The 19,074-nt window shown below is 36.7% G+C and overlaps 1 protein-coding gene across 3 annotated transcripts in view; it reads left to right on the plus strand.

The window, feature by feature from the left end:
* ZFPM2 (zinc finger protein, FOG family member 2) overlaps positions 1–19,074 on the plus strand; it is a 307,099-nt gene that overhangs the window by 264,318 nt on the left and 23,707 nt on the right. The window contains exon 1 of one of the 3 annotated variants that reach the window (XM_017806527.1): positions 15,400–15,644. The exons of the other annotated variants lie outside the window; for them this stretch is intronic. The gene's annotated coding sequence lies outside the window, so the exon portion shown is untranslated. Of the gene's footprint in view, positions 1–15,399; positions 15,645–19,074 lie in introns of those variants that run through there. 3 annotated transcript variants of the gene reach the window in all.

Consider the following 19,074-nt stretch of genomic DNA (forward strand, 5'->3'; position numbering starts at 1 on the left):
ATGAACCATCATCCTCATCATTGTTGAGTCCCACTTGCAGAGCCTCCTGCCTGTTATGCCAGGGCACCTGGGGAGGTGGGGACTGGAGTCTCAGAGGAGATGCGCCTGCTGCCCTGAGCAGGCACTTGTCACCATTGCCCACGATCCCTTATGTTACTGTCTTCAGCCATGCAGAAAAAGGACAGGGAATGCTCCATATCATGCATCCTGTCAGCCTGTCAGGCCCTTGCCAGGGAAGGCAGGGTGCAATTCTGTCAGACTGTCTCTCACACTCCCTGACACTCCTCAGCCTACTGACGTCCTCCTGTAGCTCTGGCATTGAGTAGAGTTCCTCTGTCTGGGCACACCCACTCAGAGGTGCTCACTCCGCTGTCCATACTGGCATCAGAGCTGGGCACAGCCTGCAGTTGGCACCAGGCTGCCAGCGTGTCCTCACAGAGCTCTGTCTGGGCAGCAGTGTCAGTCACAGGGGGTGCAGAGCTGACTAAGGCCGTGGCTTTCTGCCTGGGAAATACTGCTGCTTCCTGATGAGCTGCCAGGGCTTCAGTGACCTTCCTGCACCTCTTCTGCACCAGCTGCTGCCTAAACTGCCACGCTATGTCCTGCTGACGTGCCCCAACCTCTCTGTCCCCCTGCTGGTGATGCTCCTGGGCACTAGCACTCCCCAGGGACTTCTGTTATATGTGTGGGGGCTTGGCCCTCATTGTCCCTGGCCCTGCCCAGGTCCTGACAGCTGTCAGCATGTGAGCTGTGGGCTCCTGGCATCTCTCTGAGTTCCCCCTGAAGTTCTCCCAGTTTGGGAACCCTCTGTGCACCACACTGGAGTGCTCTGCTGTGGAACATGCTGGCACCAGAGACACTCTCCTCAGTGACTGAGGCCATTCACTGGGGTTGTTGACTCTGTGCCATTCAAGAAATATTGTTGCTTAAACCACTTGTGTCAGAAGTCACACGATTAAGTTCCTAGTAATGGGCTGAAGGCCAAGGAAATCTGAGTTCTGAAAGTAGGGTTTTCATTGTCTGACTTCCAAAATTTCTCCTCAAATTGCTAAATAACAGCTGCTTTCAAGAAATTGCTTTTTTTTGTTTCTAATCTGATGTCATATGTAGAAATATTGTTCCCAAGATCTCTTTTTCACACTCCACCTCCATACTTTTAATCAATTATTTTGAGTTAATCCTTTGGGGAGTCTCTGTTCTTAATGCCAAATAATAACAATTACATAGTCTTGTGCAAAGTATCTATAAGAAAATCCCAGTTTCAACAATGTAGATTTATTTTTTTTAACAAATTACTAATTTTATTACTAAAGTTATCCAGATTATATCCAGATTAATAAATACAGGAAAGAAAATTTTTATCTTGTCAAAAATACAGTGCCCCAACTATAATCTAATCAACAAATGAAGCAACAACTAATTGCATTTATGGAATTTTCATATTATATGATTTCCATAGTAGAAGCCAATGGCTGTAAAATCCATTTATTTCTTAAAAATAAATTTATAGAATTCTTGTAATTTATTGATAATCAGGTAATTTGTTTATTACCTAGTCCCTCTTGAATTTTTGGAAATAAAAGATGGTGAATTTTAAAGGAAGAAAAATTACATTAATTTCTTTTCATACAGTAATTATAAATCTCAAGACTACCTAGCCTGTGTTTTTTGTAGAACCTGTTTAGCAATGGTCATTTAATATTTTAACAAATATTAATAAATTATGGCCCCAGTAATTACAGGGATCATAATAATTTTGTATAGGTAATACATATTACCCATATTTAATGCACTAATTTTCATTTATTATGTATAATTGCAATCCAAAGAGATAGGTGCTCCTTTTAGTGTTGAAGGATGTACTCAAAAAATAGAGCTTGTCTGGTGTGCCATGATCTGAAGCTACATGTAAAAAACCACAAGATTTGTTAATCTTTAAAGCTGTGTACAGAACACTGATATTTTATCTGCTGTCCTGCATCCTTAGGAAAAAAAAAATCCTACATGTTTCTGAAGTGTGTTGCTTTTAGTTTGACCACCACGAGCTTCATCTGCACTTGTAAAAGCTGATGTAATAGCTGTTTGTATTTTATACAACCAGCTCCCGAGTGAGCCATAGGGGTTAATCTGTAGATTAGTAGCTCAAATCCCAGCATTCTCCATAGCATAGTTTTCAGTTTTAAATTGTATGCTCTTATTGACAGTTCTCCTTTCCTTTCACTTCTTGTTAATTTTTGAAATTTGATATTTGAAAGTCCTAAAGCACTTTCTGAATGACAGTAAAGGTATGTGCATAGAAATCATGTGGTTCTTACTGGGTTTATATACATATTAATATAAACATGTATTTTCACAAAAGTTTACTCTAAATATGGTTCGCATTCATGATCATTTATATTTTTCCTTTATGTTCAGAATCTCACAAGGTCACTTACATTTTGAACCTTGTAGCATACTGAGCATCTAACTGAACAGGTGCTATTGATGAATTTAGATAATTTATTGTAAAACTGTATTTTCACTTGGAAGTTCAGGGGAAAATGAGAGCTAATAACATGTGTAATTCACGAACCTACTTTACAGAACTGCAAGAAGTAAAGTGTCTTTGCAATCTTGGCTCTATCTGAAATTTTCTACCCATTGCTTGGCCAGAGAGAGACAGGCTAAGTCTGTCTCTGATGCCTCTACTAATCTGAAGTTTTCTTATGGGATTAAAGTCCTTTCAATATAAACAGGATCTTCCTGAGGGCTGTACTGGATCATTTTTAAATGAAAACAATAATATTAAATATTTTTACTGGAGAACATAAAAAAAAAATCTAGTCTTTTATCTGAATTTCAAAGATTACCAGTTTATATTAGCATTTTCCAAATAGCATGGTTTTTATCCCTATATCTACTGCTATCTTCTCTTTCTCTTTTCCTAATAGATCTCTAGCCTACCAGTAAAGATATAGAGCAGTATCCGAAGGCTGGACAGCAAAAAGAGCTCAAATTAGAAATAAATGTACTTTTTAGGCACTTAGATTAATTAGTCCTTCGAACAGTTTAATTGTGACATATTGCCTGTTGCTTTGCCTCTTTTAATGGAGTCTGCATACTTTCAGAAAAGAAAAATGTGACTACAACTTGTGAAGCATAAGCCCTTTCCAGAATTACTGGGCAAATTCTAAGATATGCACCAGGCATGATGCCAGACTTGATAACTAAAACCCTTCCTTCAGACCTCAAAACCAGTGGAAATGCCCTTCCGTTATTTCGTTACTCTATTCTCACTTCTGTTATTTGCCCTTATGTTTTAAGTACTTCTTGCCATGCCTTTAGATCTCAGGTGAGAAGGAATCACTTACTGGCATATTAAAAGCAGAGTGGGATTCTCACAGGAGACGATAAAGAATGATTGCACTGTAAGCAGAGATAGCATAAAACTCCTTCTTGCCTCCTCACCTGATTCCCAACATTTGAACCTTATACCCTAATGGCATCTGAGATTCCTAAGAGAAGGGAGTAGTTTGTCAGGTTATCAGAGATACTTGCTGCAGACATTCTCTGAGCTGTTTATCTGTTAAAGGGGATTGATGAATTTCTACATTGTGGGTTTGTGTTTTTGTTTGGCTTTTGTTTCAGTTTTATTTTATTTTATTTTTCTCCAAACAGATGTTAAGATCAGATTCTAATCTAAACTAATAAGACCCTTCTTTAAGCCAGCAAAGGCCAAGATATGATTTATGACCTCAGTAGTGGAGTAAGCAGTCTCAAGAAGGTACACAAATCTTCCCTAGGCATGGGATTATGCAGGAAGGTTGCTACCAAAGGACATTATGCCAGTGTGTAAGGGTCTGGATAGTGCTGCTGAGGAGAAAGGGAGGAGGAAGCCCCCTCCAAGAATTGTGAGGCAAAGGGCAGGAGTTGCAAATTACAACAATTATGTTTATCTATTATCCATTATTAATATAACGGCATTAATAAAAAATGGCATTTTTTCAGGAAATTTTTTTCCAACTAGAAGGAAATCCAGAAGCACTAAGTTCTATGTTTTCATTCTTGACATAAGTCTACAGCACAGTCACTGAAGCTGGGGTATGTGTAGGGACAGAAAGGTAAAGCTCTGCTCTCTTCCAGTCGCTGCTCAGCCTGCCAGTGCTCCTACTAAAACACGGTGCCTCTTTCTCAATTACAGCAGTTAAACCATCAAAAAAACCCAAACCAAACCAAACAAACAAAAAAAAAAACACCAAAAAGAACAAAAAAAACCCAAAACAACAAAAACAAACAAAAAACCCCAAACAAACAGAAAAACCGCACCAAAACCAAAACAAACAAAACCCAAACAAAAACAACAACAAACTGTCAAAAAATTAGAAGGATCATAGGTATGTTTGCATCAGTTAGGATGGTTTACTGCAGTGCAGGCACATCTTCTGCATGAAACACCACAGTTGTAGCTCACGAGTGTGAGCACAAATGAGAAGCCCCATTTTTAGAAGATTTGTAATTCGGTTCACATCCAAATAATCACCCAAATAATAAAAAATTAAGAAGAGAGCTAAGGAGGGGGGAAAAAAGCATCCCACAGGACTTGTAAAAAATGCACACTTACCATTACCATGTTATGAACTGTGAACAGAGAGGTCTGTCACAACCAGATTTATGAGAAAGCAAAGATTATTCCACAGATAAAGTTAGTATAATGAAGATCTCTTTTTGAGGAAAAAGAAAAATCAATATTTATGCTTACATCACTGTATTTTATAGAGAGATAGTAAATTCTGGATGGGACTAAAAAGTTCATTCTGTTTTTTTTTATTATTATTATTATTCTGTAAGAATTACTGTGGTAGATCAGACAAAAGATCCACATCTTATCCCTAGAAAATGCTTCATCCATCTTCTTAACACCCACATCCCTGAAATACATATTTTTTTTAAAAAAAGAGATAAGTCAGTGGATAAGGGGGATTGATGCCTTATCTGACAAAATGACCAAAGCTTGAACAAATGCAGTCTAATTGCTCCTTGCTAACTCTGCAAACTTGACTATAATATCCCTCCCCCCCTCCTACATATCTACCTACATTTAAGCACGAAATGGCAGCATCTCATGGAAGTCTTTCCTCTTGGTAATATGGAGATATCACAAGAATCTTTGCCATATTTATTTCCCCATCCCTGAATCAGAGAAAGTACAATAGAGAAAAAAAACTGTTAAGTTATTGTAAGAAGAATCAACTTTTATGTTGTGAAACTTGGATAAAAGATAAGTAAAAAAAAAATTAATGTACTTTATTTCATGGATTTCAGTAAGGAAAGAGGCAAACCAGAAACAGGTTATGACTGAGATTGTCAGGAATAAAATAAGGTACCTTGTAATTGAAGTATTCATGCCATCTTAAGCCTTTATTCCAAAAAGTAGCCTCATGCAAATAGAATAAATCACATTGCAAGCCTTTAAGAAATGCCATTTTCAGACTCTACCTTCTGATGATTACTGTTCTCTTTTTTCTGTAAAGTTCTATAGAGAATATATTTTAATTAGCTTCCACTTGATACCACTTCATACACACTGCCCAGATTTGACCCAGTGTCTGATCATATAGAATGCATTACAAAAGAACTGGTCATTTGAGTGCTTTAATATAGCTTTGCATTAATGTGAGACATCATTTAGACAAGGCATTAAAAGTGTTATTTTAATGACTGAAGTGTGGAGGGTGGGAAGAAGCTTAATCTTTATAGGAAGAACAATTTCAATTAGCTCTAAAATATTAATTTGTTGGTATAACTATATACTCTAATGTATTTGGCTACAAAAAAAATCTAATGAATAATACATTGCTAGATCCTGGTCTAATTCCTGTGTTGTAACTAATACTGTCAGTTGAAACCAGGAAAATAGTTTTTTAACATTCATGATTTTGGTTGGGGTGCATTTAATCCGATTGCTTGTAACAACAAATTTTGTTCAGCATAATTTGACAAGGTAGCATAAATAAGGAAAACACCATGTGGCTACTGGATTATTGAATAGTTTGTAAATAGAAAGTCAATATTTGTTTTCAGAAAGTGCACATCTTTTTTGTTTAGTCAGTGAATTTAAAATATATTATGATTGACAGAAATATGATATCCACCCATGGAAAGCATGAAGACTTTATCATAAAATACCTAGGTGCTGTTAATCCCTAGTGCTGTGTCTGAGGAGCAGATATATTGTTCCTTGTGACTCCTGCTAGTCCATAATTTAATTTCTTAGCCTTTTATGTCCCTTTTCTTACAGCTAGCAGTACTTCTCTCTACTTGAGAACTTATAAGAGAACTTCTCATAAAATCAATGGGAATATCATAGTTAAGATCATTAAGTGCTGAGAACACCTTGTTTGTCATAAGTTTATCTAAGGCCTTGGAAAGTAGATACATCTTTGGAATTTCACCATTTTTCTTTAAAATAATTTCTAATTATTCTGCAAGGATGCAGAGTTGCATTGCAGCTTGTTAACTGCACAATACCTGAATAGAGCTCTCTGCCAAGACAGGCAATTCATAATATCACCTGTGCCGGTGTTAATGATTTGAATGTTGAATGTTTGTTGATGAAGTTCAAAGTAATTTTATTTCACTTTGGTGCCAAAATTGGTCACAGATAATTTTGGGGAAGAGTGCTATGTGAGTTTGCTACAGGAGGGTTTTTTGCAGTTCATGCCATGAAAGAACCCAAATGTTCAGCTTCTGTAAGTGGTGTAGCTGTATTAAAGCCTCTGAGGTGACCATCTTGGATTATCCTTTGTTCCCATAGCATCTCACAAAATACCTATGCAAAATGTAGTGCATGCCTTCTTAGAGTTTTAAAGCAACAATACTGCCTATTTAACTACTCAGGCTCAGAAAAGAGTTCCTTGCTCAAAGAATGGAGGCACCTGGTGCCCAGACCTGATTATGGGTATTTCATTTACAGAAGGAAATGTGATTTCAGACATACTCTGGTGCCAAGAATTTCCTGTTGTCTATTCTGCAAGTCAGCATGCCAGATCAGTCCTCAGATGCACTATTTTTTTTGTCTCACTGATTGAGCAATGAGTTGTTATGTACCTTTCTTAGCCCCCCAAGTCACTTGGTAGAGTCAACCATCTAAACTGCAGACAGCTAAAGCTTCCTAGACACCACATTTAAATCTCTGAGGTGTTTGTTTGGTCTATCTTATACCATAATTTTCCAGTAAAATTAAAACTTATGTTTAATAACAACATGTGAATGAATGTAATAATTTCTTTCAATAAATAATCTCAGTTTAGATAGCCTAATTTCTTAGTTTGCACACTTTGGGATAAAAATCCTTCATTTCTTGGTTTTGGGAGGTCATTGTTTTTTCCTTTCTCTGCAATAAGTGACAGAAAGTTAAAGAAAAAAAAAACCTAAGAGTCTTCTAAAAGAAGAGAAACCTATTTGCAGTTTTAGAAACTAGGTAGAAGAATGCTTTTGTAATAGATTTCATGCAGCAGTTGGCATTGGCAGTACTGCAAAAAGAGATGTATTCTGTCGTGCTCTGTTTGATCAAGTGCTAAACCCGTGTGATCAATAGAGAGACAGATGTCGGGTGCAGATGGCGATGCCGTGATACCTGGGGCAGAGTGGGCCTGCCAGAATGACAGAATGGGAACAAGGAAGAGCAGCAATGCAACAGAATGTGACAAATGAAATTAGGGTTTATACTAGTCGATAATTTACAGCTAATAGAAAGTGACAGAATTTTTCAGCATACAGCACATTTACTCTCGTAATACTATAGTTAATGCATTTTTCATGCAAAACAATAGGAGCTGCTATGAAGACTTGGTGCTAGCTATATATATTTTGTTACACTGCAACTTTTACAATTGATATTTAAACAAAGCTAGTAACATGAAATTTCTAGTTAGCACGAAGTTCACGAAGCAAGATTTTATTTTAAAGTTTGAAATTAGTCCGATACTCAGACTGTGTAGCAAACCTCTAACAAAAAACAAAGACATTATTACCTGTTTATATGAATATAGAGATCCACCATTACCAAGGAAATAAACATTGAATGGCCCTTGTTATTTGGAAACTGAGTTTGTCATCTATTTCATTCTTTTTATTAATTAAAATCATGGAGCAAGCACAATGAGCTTTCTTCTCTCCCCCTCTCTGAATTCCAATCTAAAATCCATAGTTAATGCACTTGGCAGCTTATTGTGTTCTATTCTGTGCTGATATAATTCAGAGTAGAATGATTGGTAGCTTAGGGTTATACCCCTTATGTTAAAGGTTAATATCCCTTTTATTTCCTTTTCTGCCTTTGCTGAGTCTCGTGAACTATGTGTGCATGTGTGTATACATGTCTATATATAAATGGAAAATATATGCACACACATATAAATGTAAATACATATACATGGCATTTTAATATATTCAAAATTAATCTCACACTTGTGACCTTAAAATACTCATTCATGGCAACACTCTTCCATTACACTTTCCAAGTTTACCCTGATGCCAACTCTAATAAAAACAGGGCCCCCATCCTATAAAAAATGAAGGTTATGGAAGTTGTATTTATGACTGACAATGTAATGTAGTGGTCAAATCTTTTATTGTGCAATTTAACATTTTTATTTGCTGGACAAAATTAATGGATATTTTATATATACCATATATTTTTTATAATAAAAGAGCAGTTAGGGTCTGTTCTGCTGACTTGATTTTCATCAGTTCTGAGTGATGGATCTTCCTCCAAAAGCCTGTAATATGGCATTCAGCAAGCCAAACTGAATCAGAACAGAAAAAAAAATCCATCTCACTCTTCTTTTCCTGCTACCTACTACTGCTCACCTTGATATATTTTTCACACTTAAAGTAGATATCTCCTAATGCTGATGTCACTTGATTTTTAGGATAAAATCTGAACTTAGTTTGGATACAGTAAACACAGAAAATCACCATTATGAACACCAATGCCTTTCCTTCTGGCCTCTGACAATCTACCCAGCTATCTATCACACTCATTTCTATGGTGTGTTAGTTCCAGTGGGCAGTCATTTTGACTCGATGTCATGATATTCACACCTCTAGGTGAGAGAAGACCTTTTGATGTAATTTTTCTTCCTGAAGCTGTGCAACTGTCAGTCTTTCTTATGGTTACATAGATCACACCTAAAGTTGCATCAATAATTCCTTGGATAATGATAGATTAGTTTGACAAAGACAACTTCGTAAGCTGTTGATATGCATGTTTTTTCATAAAACAGTGCATTTTCCAATTCTTTGATGTGCTTTTTTGCAACATGAATTTGTTGCTTTTCCCATGCCTACAGACGTATTTTTTCCTTTCTCCCTAAGAACTTGATTATTTGCAAAAGCAGGTTTTTGCACCAATAAATGCTGTCTTCCCTTGCAAATTCAGTGTCTCAAATAGATTAATTTAGTCAGAAAAGGAGCTCCTATTCGTCATCCTATTTTTCTTACACTAGATACAGTATGTACAGATGGAGTTTTACAGGTATGACAAGGAAGAGTAAATAGGTATGTTCATCATTTGTAGTATTTGCCACAGATGACACATATTTGAAATGTATCATACAATTTTTATACTTTGATTGATTGTTTCTGTGAAACAAGTTTAAGGGAGTATGCCAGAAACTCACTGTTATTACCAACCCATAGTACTGGTGAAAACGGTGCTGAAAGACTTACCTCCAAAATGTCTAATATAAACACCTGTACTCGTTTCAGGTTCATCTAATACACCAAGCCTGCATTTAGTAATAAGCTATTAACCTTGAAACTCAAATACTTTACCAAGGATGGTGTCACGCTTAAAAGAGAACATAATTTTATTGGTAATATATTCTTCCCTTCTCCAAAGTTGTAGCCAAGCAAAACAGAAGAGACAGCAGGTCTTCTCCTCTGAGCACTGGCACGGTGGTATCATCTTGGAAAGCCAAGCTGGGAGAAGAACAATCATCTGTGATATTGAGAGTGGCACGTTTCAGGTGCCATTAATCCACATGCATGTGCCCCAGCTGCTACACTGGCTGAAAGGGGCTCACCTGTTGAAAGAGATCACCTATTTTAGGGAGCTGAAAAAGAATGAGCAGATGTATCAGCAGGAGCTGGCACCAGATTAAGAAACAAATTAGGACCAGAGGTTTCTTACGACTCTGTTGGCTGGAGGTTCAGGGCTATAGAAGGGCTGACACTTTATGCAGTCAAAAGCATTCTCAGAGATTTATTTCGATTCACACAGGAATTCTACTAGGAGACTAGCAGGTTGTTCAAATGGAAATTGTGTGGAGAATTTCTTTGTGTGGAGAAAATTTTGGTGAGCAAAATAGTATTAAATTAAATTAAATATTAAATCCAGTCCTTTATGGCTACCTAGAAGAGCATTTTCAAGTAGCTTCTCAAGTACAGAAGACATGCATTGGGTATATGGTTAGCTGGTAAGTTCTTAGTATGTTTGAAGCTGTATGTATCATAACTGTCCAATATTACAAATTATGTGTACTCTCTTATTGTGGAGCCTTTCATCATCAGTATGATCATATGGCCTAATGCATAGCTACATTATCTCAGGTGTGACAAGCCATATCCCTTTGTATACTGTGAAAGCTAGAAGTACCAAACGACTCTATTTCAGTGACACTATACAGCTTTAGGATCTGAGTCCTAAAGCCATCCATTCAGTTGTTTGAGACTAGATTTCTAATTTAAACACATCTAAAGATCTTTTGCTACAGATCACAAAAGCCTATACAGTTTCTAGAACAAGACAGAGGCTGTCAGTTTGCTGTATATGAAAGCTCAGTGCCCCCAGATCGTGAGTACTGTGTGCGGCTCTGATCACAGCTGAGGAAGGGCAACTGGAGTGATCAAGGGAGCAGCTATCTTATAACAATAGACAAAAAAATCTGAGACTTCTCCATCTGGTGAAGAGAAAGCTGAGGGGGAAATTTGATACAGGCTTACAAAATCCTGGAGCTGTTGGATAAAGTGAATGAAGAACTGTTATTCCTCAAATCCTGCAGTGCTACAGGAAACAGGGAGAAGAACAATTTAAAACAGATTATCACGGCAGCGAGTTAACTCTGTGAACTTGATGCCACAGGAGCCTGTGAAAGCAGACAGTATCAGCAGGTTCAGAGAGAGATTGGACAAATTCATTGGACAACAGATCTGTAAATGGTACTAAGAGGATGTACCCGCTAACATTTCTAATCCATGTGTATGCTTGGGAACTCTTAGGGGAATGAACTGCAGAAGGAGGCCAAGTTCTCATATTTTTACCAAATAACATTGTCTGTTGCCACTCTAGAGAAAGAGTCTGAACTAGACAGACCACCCACTGTTCCACGAGGGCATTTTTTATCTTTCTAAAGATGATGCAGTAGCACAATGACTATACAGAGAAGTCATTTTCCTACGAAGAATATCAGACAGCAGGAGTGCTTCTGAGTTGTGGTTTTTACCAGAAACATTAGTAAAGGAGACCCTTCAAAGACATTTGCAAATAAGGATAATAAGCAGGATTGTGTTTAATTCTTAGAAGTATTTATTCTTAAAAATATCAGAATCACTTCAAATTTTAAAAGGTATAAAGGCTATTTTCATCTGTCATTTGACCTTCAAATTAGGCTATTTAATGTGATTCATCTGTGATAGTAAAAAAAAATGTGTTTCCTTCAGTAAGCGCAGAACACAAAACACTAACGCTGCAGTGTGAAGAGAGGCACCCAGACAGACTGGACAGGAATAAAAAAGCCAACCAAAGGTCTCAATTATCGTGTATACCAATATGATGTTCCTAGGAGCTGGGTTGCTACCCAGAGCATCTTTCTGCAGAAGACAGATTACTGCCATATTCTAGAGTCTTTCCTTCATCACTTGCATTTTGATGGCACCTATATCATATTAAAACTGGCATATCTCCTTTTTAGCAGGCACAATTCCACCTAACAGATGGCCGTGATGATAGACATGCCAAAGAACCAGTATGTGTATCAAGTTTGATTATTAGGGATGAAATTCCTATCCAAGAGTGTTTGAGTGGCATTCTGTACCAATCATCTGAACCTACTGGTAAGGGTTGGAACAAATGCTGTTTCACTAAAGTCAAGGGATGTGTTAACTACAAAATAGGGAGATGAGGACTATATAATTTAAGGTCTTGGTAAAATGGAAATAAAGGACTTTGCTTCTGGATCACTCACCTCACTCTAGCAAGACTCAGTCATGAAGCAAATCATTAATTTCTACTGGCTATCCACAATTTAGTGTTTCTGGTGTATTTCCTAGTAAATAGTTGTTCTTTTTCAAATGACATTGTAGCTGGACTGTATAGATCTTACTGCACCACAGACAGTACAAAAATCTGCTGAAAGGAGAGCTGAATCATTAGAAAGTTGAAACACTATGCAAAGGCTTATGAAAGCTGAATTGCCCATCTCCTAATAGAGACTCCTGTTGTCACAGGGTATGTTGTGCTGTACCTGTTTTTTTACCGCAGTATAAAACTGTCACATATTTCATAACAAATAGCTCATTTTAAAATAGTACACACTGTAATGACAGCAGAAATATTTTAGCTGGTTTGAACCAAAACTAGTATGTTGTGAAAAGATTATATTACCAAGGTCCCCACTCTTAATTTTGCCAGAGGCAAAATTGAATCATGGGTGTCAAAAAAGGCATCTAATATTCACATTTTCCATCTGAAAGAAACCGCTGCAATGCATAAACATGCATGAATGGGAAATCATCAAACTAGTATTTCTGCTAAATATATCTACTCGCTTTTTTTAATTGGTGATGAAGAAGATTTTGTTTTTTTTTTTCTCTGACATATTCTTACCAAATTACTGCTGAGGCATCAGCATTGATTTCTTTCATCTTTCTTTACTTTTTTGTGGTTGTGTTTTGCATTTTAAATACAGAAGGAAGGGTATTGAAGCCTCCAACTAGGTGCATTTCACAGAGTTTGCAAAGTGGGAGTTTGTCATTAATTTTCCATTTCAAATCAAAACACGTAATCTTGCCTATAGATGTCTGTCCATTATTTACATTGGTTTATCATGGTATGACAATACCAGACATTTATTTGACTGGTCTAGTGGAGAATCAAATGCAGTTCTTTTGATGAGGCAATAGTAACTATGATTTAGCCTTTCTTACTCAAAGTCATCATTGCACTTCACAATGCTTTGTGGATGCATTAAGCTGTAAATTACACTTGTGGAGTCTATGCGGTGTGTTGATTAAGGTTAGCAGATTGTTCCCCTACGTTTTCACTCCTTGGCAGGTGTATAAAGGCACCAGGTAATGTGTCCATTACTGTCCTTTTTAAGCTAGTACTCCAGACCCATGATCTGTGACTGCCAAACGCATTTCAGAAATGTCATTTGCAAATTGTGTAAAAAATATTGAGCAAAAATGGTTCAAAAATCTTTTTTCTAATTATTATGAACACAAGCCTTTCAGAAGACTGGAATTAAGATATGTTCAGGGGGATTTTATTTCTTTTGAGTTTTCTTCCTCAGAATAATTTCTATTAATTTTTTTCTTGATTAGTATAAGGACACAGCTCAATAAGAGGATTGAAATAAGTTAGAGATTGGGTTACTTTGGCAGTGGCAGACTGAAATTGAACTTCATGACTCTACCCTGTGCCTTTTGCAGAAAGAAATAAAACCTGCAAGAGTAAAGGTTCCCATTGCTACTTTTGCCACAGTTTCTTTCAAAGGAATCTGAGGAAGATGTTAGAAAACATCAATGTGCATGAAGGGCTCATCCATGGCCCACAGCTGGCTCACTCTGCTGGCTGGCTCTGCCTGCTTTCACGGCTGCCTAGTGTCCTATGGGAATGTGCCCTCTGACTAGAGAGGAGTTTGCATCCCTAATTCTCTCTTGGCTTGGCCAACACACGTCCTTTTTACAGGCATTCTTGGGGTTTTTTTCAGAAAAGCTTTGATTTTTAGCATGCCTTTTTCTCTTAAGTGTTTTCTTCAGTGATAAGCTCTGTAATGCTCCATGTTTAGTTAAATGCAGGTGCACTGATTTCATTGCAGCAACCAGAGTAATCAATGCTGAAGCTAGGCAAGAGAGATCCTATTTCATTTTTCCAGTACCAAATCTTAAACAGTGAAATATAGCTTTAGAAATAATATTAGGTATTATTTGACGGATTTTTAAAAAGGTACTATTTTGTCACAAGATTTGCAGAATGATTGTTGGTGACAGGTGGATTTTTTTGCCATATTAATATATTTTTCAAATACAAGATCAGTTAAAAAGAAGCTAGGTCAGGCAGATAATTTATCTGATAAGTAATGTTTCTTGTTTAATAGTAATTCCTTAAGATCAGGATTCTTAGTCAGGCATCATTTTTTATCATGAAGTGTTAATAGTTAAAAAAGCCACTGATAGATAAGTATTCAGTATCTGTACACATTTCTAAGATCAACATATCCACTTTCCGTGTCTTGACAAAGTTAATTTTGTGCTCTGTGTCTTCCTTGTGAAATTACAATTTACATTTTGATTCACCATAAAATTTAGTTCAAACTTTTCCTACTATTTCATTCTAGAGATCCGGTTGCTTTTATTTAACAGATTGTCCTTTGATCTCAAGGAGACAATTGCTGTTTTACTCCTTTAATGAAGCTTGTATTATTACAGGCAAAATGAATATTAGACCAAATAGTAGTAGAAATCCCAGAGGGAAACATGCTCCTCTGTCTGGATCTTGGAAAAGCAGAATAATTCATTTTACTCAGTGATTATATTCAATAAACCCATAGTTCCTGTTCTTATTTACTTTTTTGATTTTTTTTTTTTACTGTTATGGGACAGTATTTCTGTTCTTTAGATTCAAGGTACTAGTCACAATTCTTTTGTCACAAATGGCACATTGGGCAGTTCTTAAGTGTGACTGAGATAATCTGTTAAAGGAAGTTGGAGTTAAAAATGACACTTCATTTATACTTTTAAGTAGCTAATGCCCATTTCTTACCTATCCTTCCAACAGACATCAGTCTGGATCATGTTTCTCTGCCTTTTAGACCCTTATTTCCTAGAAACTAGGAGTGATCAGATTTGAAAGTGACATTTCATAGAGGAAACAGCAGGGGATGGACACATATGGAGAATAGAAAGGAACAGAAGATAAAGGTACTTGAAGTTAAAAATTAGTTACACATTTGAGAAAAGGGATGGGGAGAACGCAAATGACATGAATTTTAGTAGCACTCCTACAATCCCCTTTCCCTAACGTGTGTGGCCATAAACCATCAGATTTATTAATAGCTTTCATAATTTTTTTTTGTTCTCTTGATTATTTTTCCACCTATACTATCTACTTTAGACACAGACTCAACTTCAGGAACAGTATTGTTGGTTGCACCACACTGCTGGGCTGGAGGTTTAATTCGGAAGTATCTTTGGGCTACATCATTCTGTAGAAAAACGCATACACTGCAACTGAGGGCATGTTGTAAGGACATTCTAAGGTCTGTTGCTGTTTGCTGCTAGATGTCATCACAGAAAAAAAAGAATGCTCAAAAAGAGAGCATAGTTTGACTAGAGCAGTGGCAATTATCTCAGTACAAATCAATCTGACGGCCAGGAAGATACAGGTACTTAGGCAGATGTGCAAATATGAGGAGCTTCACCTATCTGAGTTCTGACCCCATTCTGCATCTGAAATCTGAAGCAACACAAAAAATAAGGAAAGGGGAGCTCCTCAATCAGCACTAAGGAGTGGGGGAAAAAACCATAACAATTATTGCTTTTAAAATTATCATTAAGCAAAAATGAACCATCTCAGAATACGCAAAACTTCCAAGAGTTAAATCTTTCTTAAAGAGAATTGGTAACCCTGGAAATCAAAATGTGGCCATGACTAATGATAAAGTGGCCCACTCAAGCTATTTATCTTCTGGATACAAAATGGAATTCTTTCTAATACAGGTAAAATAACTTTCAAACATTTGGTGTCTGTGAGCAGAAATGATAAATATTTTGTCAGTTCTTAGTGCAAGGTATACTTTTATTTTTGGTAGGAGAAAAAAGACTTTGATTTCTTTTTCTGTTGCATTTCTTGTAATGTTATATTAGAGAGCAAATAGGAGCTATGAACAAAGATTTAAAATGATGAGCTGTCCCATGCCTGTTTACAAGTCAGGATTTCATTTTACATAGAGTTCTCTATAGCGACTTTTTAAAATTTAAATTAGAAACATGGCCAGCAATGCATGCAAAATGTTCATTCATTGTAGTAAACTACAAAAATATTGCTTTTATGCAATGAGAATGCCATTGTAGAATTTTAAAAGGCATAGAAATAAAAGACTCCGGATTGGAGTGATTTAAACAAACTCACTAGGATATAGTAGATGATTAAAATACAATCTATAATTACATTACACTGGTATCAGGTAAGGATAAAAGCCTATAAATACACTGGGGTCAGGGTAAGCATAAAAAATGAAACAGTTATTTGAATAATCTGAGATCAAGTTGCAGTAATTAAAAATGAATGTATTATTCAAATGAAGGAATTAGGTTACAACACTCCTCATATGAAAATATTATTGTGACAGACTGAAATAAGTTGGAAGCGATTTTGATAAAAAATTGGGGCAAGAAATGTAGTGATTTGCATTGGGGAAAAAGTAGACAATCTGTGTGGATGAGAGTATTTGCAACTCCTCCTTCAAATCCCCCATCAAAACTCATACCTTTCAGCTGGCCTTCGAGAATTATCCACTACCCCTAGCCTCTTCTTGGACATTGCTCTTTCAAATACACAGATCAATCCACTAAAAATTAAAAGTGCTGTAGCTAAGGACTCTACATGCACTCATGAAGGAATTAATGGGATCTGCACCCACTAGCAGGCATATTGCTTAATCTACCCCACACATTGCTGGTTATCCATTTTCATTGCCATTACACAGGTCATTTCTGTCATTTGTCTCCTGTTCTTTCTTTGTCGTCTCCTGTCAGTTTGGAGGCAAAAGTCTACACATAAGACTGACACAAAACGGTGTTATTTATGTAAATAGTTGATGGCTACTTACAAATTAAGCACTTGTTATTATAAATAAAGGTTTTTGAAATCTGACCTTTCCACAGCAGACTCCTTGGGGCAGGAACCTGTCTAGAGGTGTTCTGAATATGTAAACCAAGGATATTTAATTATTAATAATAATTAATAATGAAAGAATCAGAAAGTAACTTGGTGTTTTTTTCAGTGCTTTCATATCCCTTATATTAATTAACTTTTACAAGTGTACTTTGAGAGGCCTCTCTGAGTGGCTCTTTGCCATTGCCCGTAGCAGGAGGGTAGAGAGCTGCTCTGCAGGTGCACGTATGCCCATCAGCAGGCCCATTTGAAATTCCCTCAGATAAGTGAATGACTGCACATCAGAAGTCAGAGCAAGATCAGGAGTAGCTTTCTTCATTTTTGCCCAGTGACTGCTGCCTTAAGTTCTCCTCAAACCTTTCTAACATCTGCAAGAGTCTATTGAGAAGATAATTTAGCTCACTTAAAATATGCCCAACTATGCCCTCTTAAATCCTCAGTTGATCCTTTTATCATCACATAGTATATTTAAGCCTCTCATTCTTACCTGTTAAATCCTTCATACATAGTCTCTTTTGTCTTCCCTTCCAAATTTGCTTTCCCCAATAGGTGGTTGTTTGTCCATTTTATATCTTTTTCTTCTGCAGTGAGTTATGCACTTCTCAATAAGTTGTTCATGCTAGAACTGCTGGTACTGCCAACTCTTTTCTTGAAATTCCTACTCAAATATATTATCGTGGCACACTTCCATTTCCAGAGAACTGGATGTATCTATTAGATATAGATCAGATGTCTGAGTAACACTTAAGGTCAAGAAGCTGAATAGTTTTGAATGACCTGTCAAAAGCAGCCAAATAAAGCTTTAAAAAAAAAAAAATTACAACTACAGCTATTTCCATTTCTCTAACATTATTCACTCTTCACCTGTCTGTGCAGTTAATTCAGCTAATAGTACTGTGCACAGGTAAATGAGCAGTGAGATAAAATGTTAATTCAGATTCAGAAAGATGACTTGTGTAGAACTATCCTGAATTGATAACTGAAGGATGCAAGACACAGTTTGCACGTCTCTGGTAGTGCCATTAAGTAATGTACTCAGACCAGCTGCAGTGTACCTGTGAAACAAAGTCTTCAACTTTAAAAATAAATATCTGTTTAGTTGAATATCATCCCAGCAGACACTGAAGTCTTGAGAGAATTCTTGTAATGGCCAGTAAGTCAGATAGTTGCATATATATACATGTGCTACAGTGTATGTGTTACCTGACTGGCATATAGATTAACAATAATCAGTTAATATTTTATCAGTTTGTATTTAATGAAAACCGAGAATGTGGAGTGGAGTACAAGGCTGAAAGCTGATGAGAAAGAAAATGAAAAAAGAGAATTAAACAGGAGGAAGTTACCAACTGAGAACCCCCTAGCTAAAAAGACTTAAACATAGAATAAGAAGCTACACTGAAAGGCATTTTATATTGTTATGTCAAGCAGTATTTCCCAGGACTGGGGAAATAGGCCTAAACTGTCTCTTGTACACATAGGCAATATTTTCCATTATGAAGATAGGCACTAAATCCTATTTCCACTTCCAGGGCATAGAGAGCATTGATTTTTCCGGTGTCTTAATAAAGAAGTATGAGGACACATTTTTTGAGATAGGATAGTACAGGATCATCTTCTCAGGAGCAAGAAGACACATATTAATGGAGAGAGTAATGGAGCATTTTAGTGATTCTGAGTTGTAGATGCAGATGGTTGTCCATGTGAGTGCTAACTTTTAGCAGAACAAAAAGATATGAGACAGTGAAGCATCTCCAGCAGGTTGTGTATACTGTGAGGTTCACTGCTTGTAAACTGGCCAGCATTCAATAGACCATGTTTTGGTCTCAGTCATACATAGGTTAGGCAATGATGAACTGTGTTTTTCCATAGTGCCAGATTGTATTCCATTTCCATACCCTAGAGAGATTCCAAGTTGT

The sequence above is a fragment of the Lepidothrix coronata genome, unplaced genomic scaffold (assembly GCF_001604755.1).
Source record: "Lepidothrix coronata isolate B3197 unplaced genomic scaffold, Lepidothrix_coronata-1.0 Scaffold15, whole genome shotgun sequence".
In the NCBI taxonomy this organism is placed as follows: domain Eukaryota; kingdom Metazoa; phylum Chordata; class Aves; order Passeriformes; family Pipridae; genus Lepidothrix; species Lepidothrix coronata.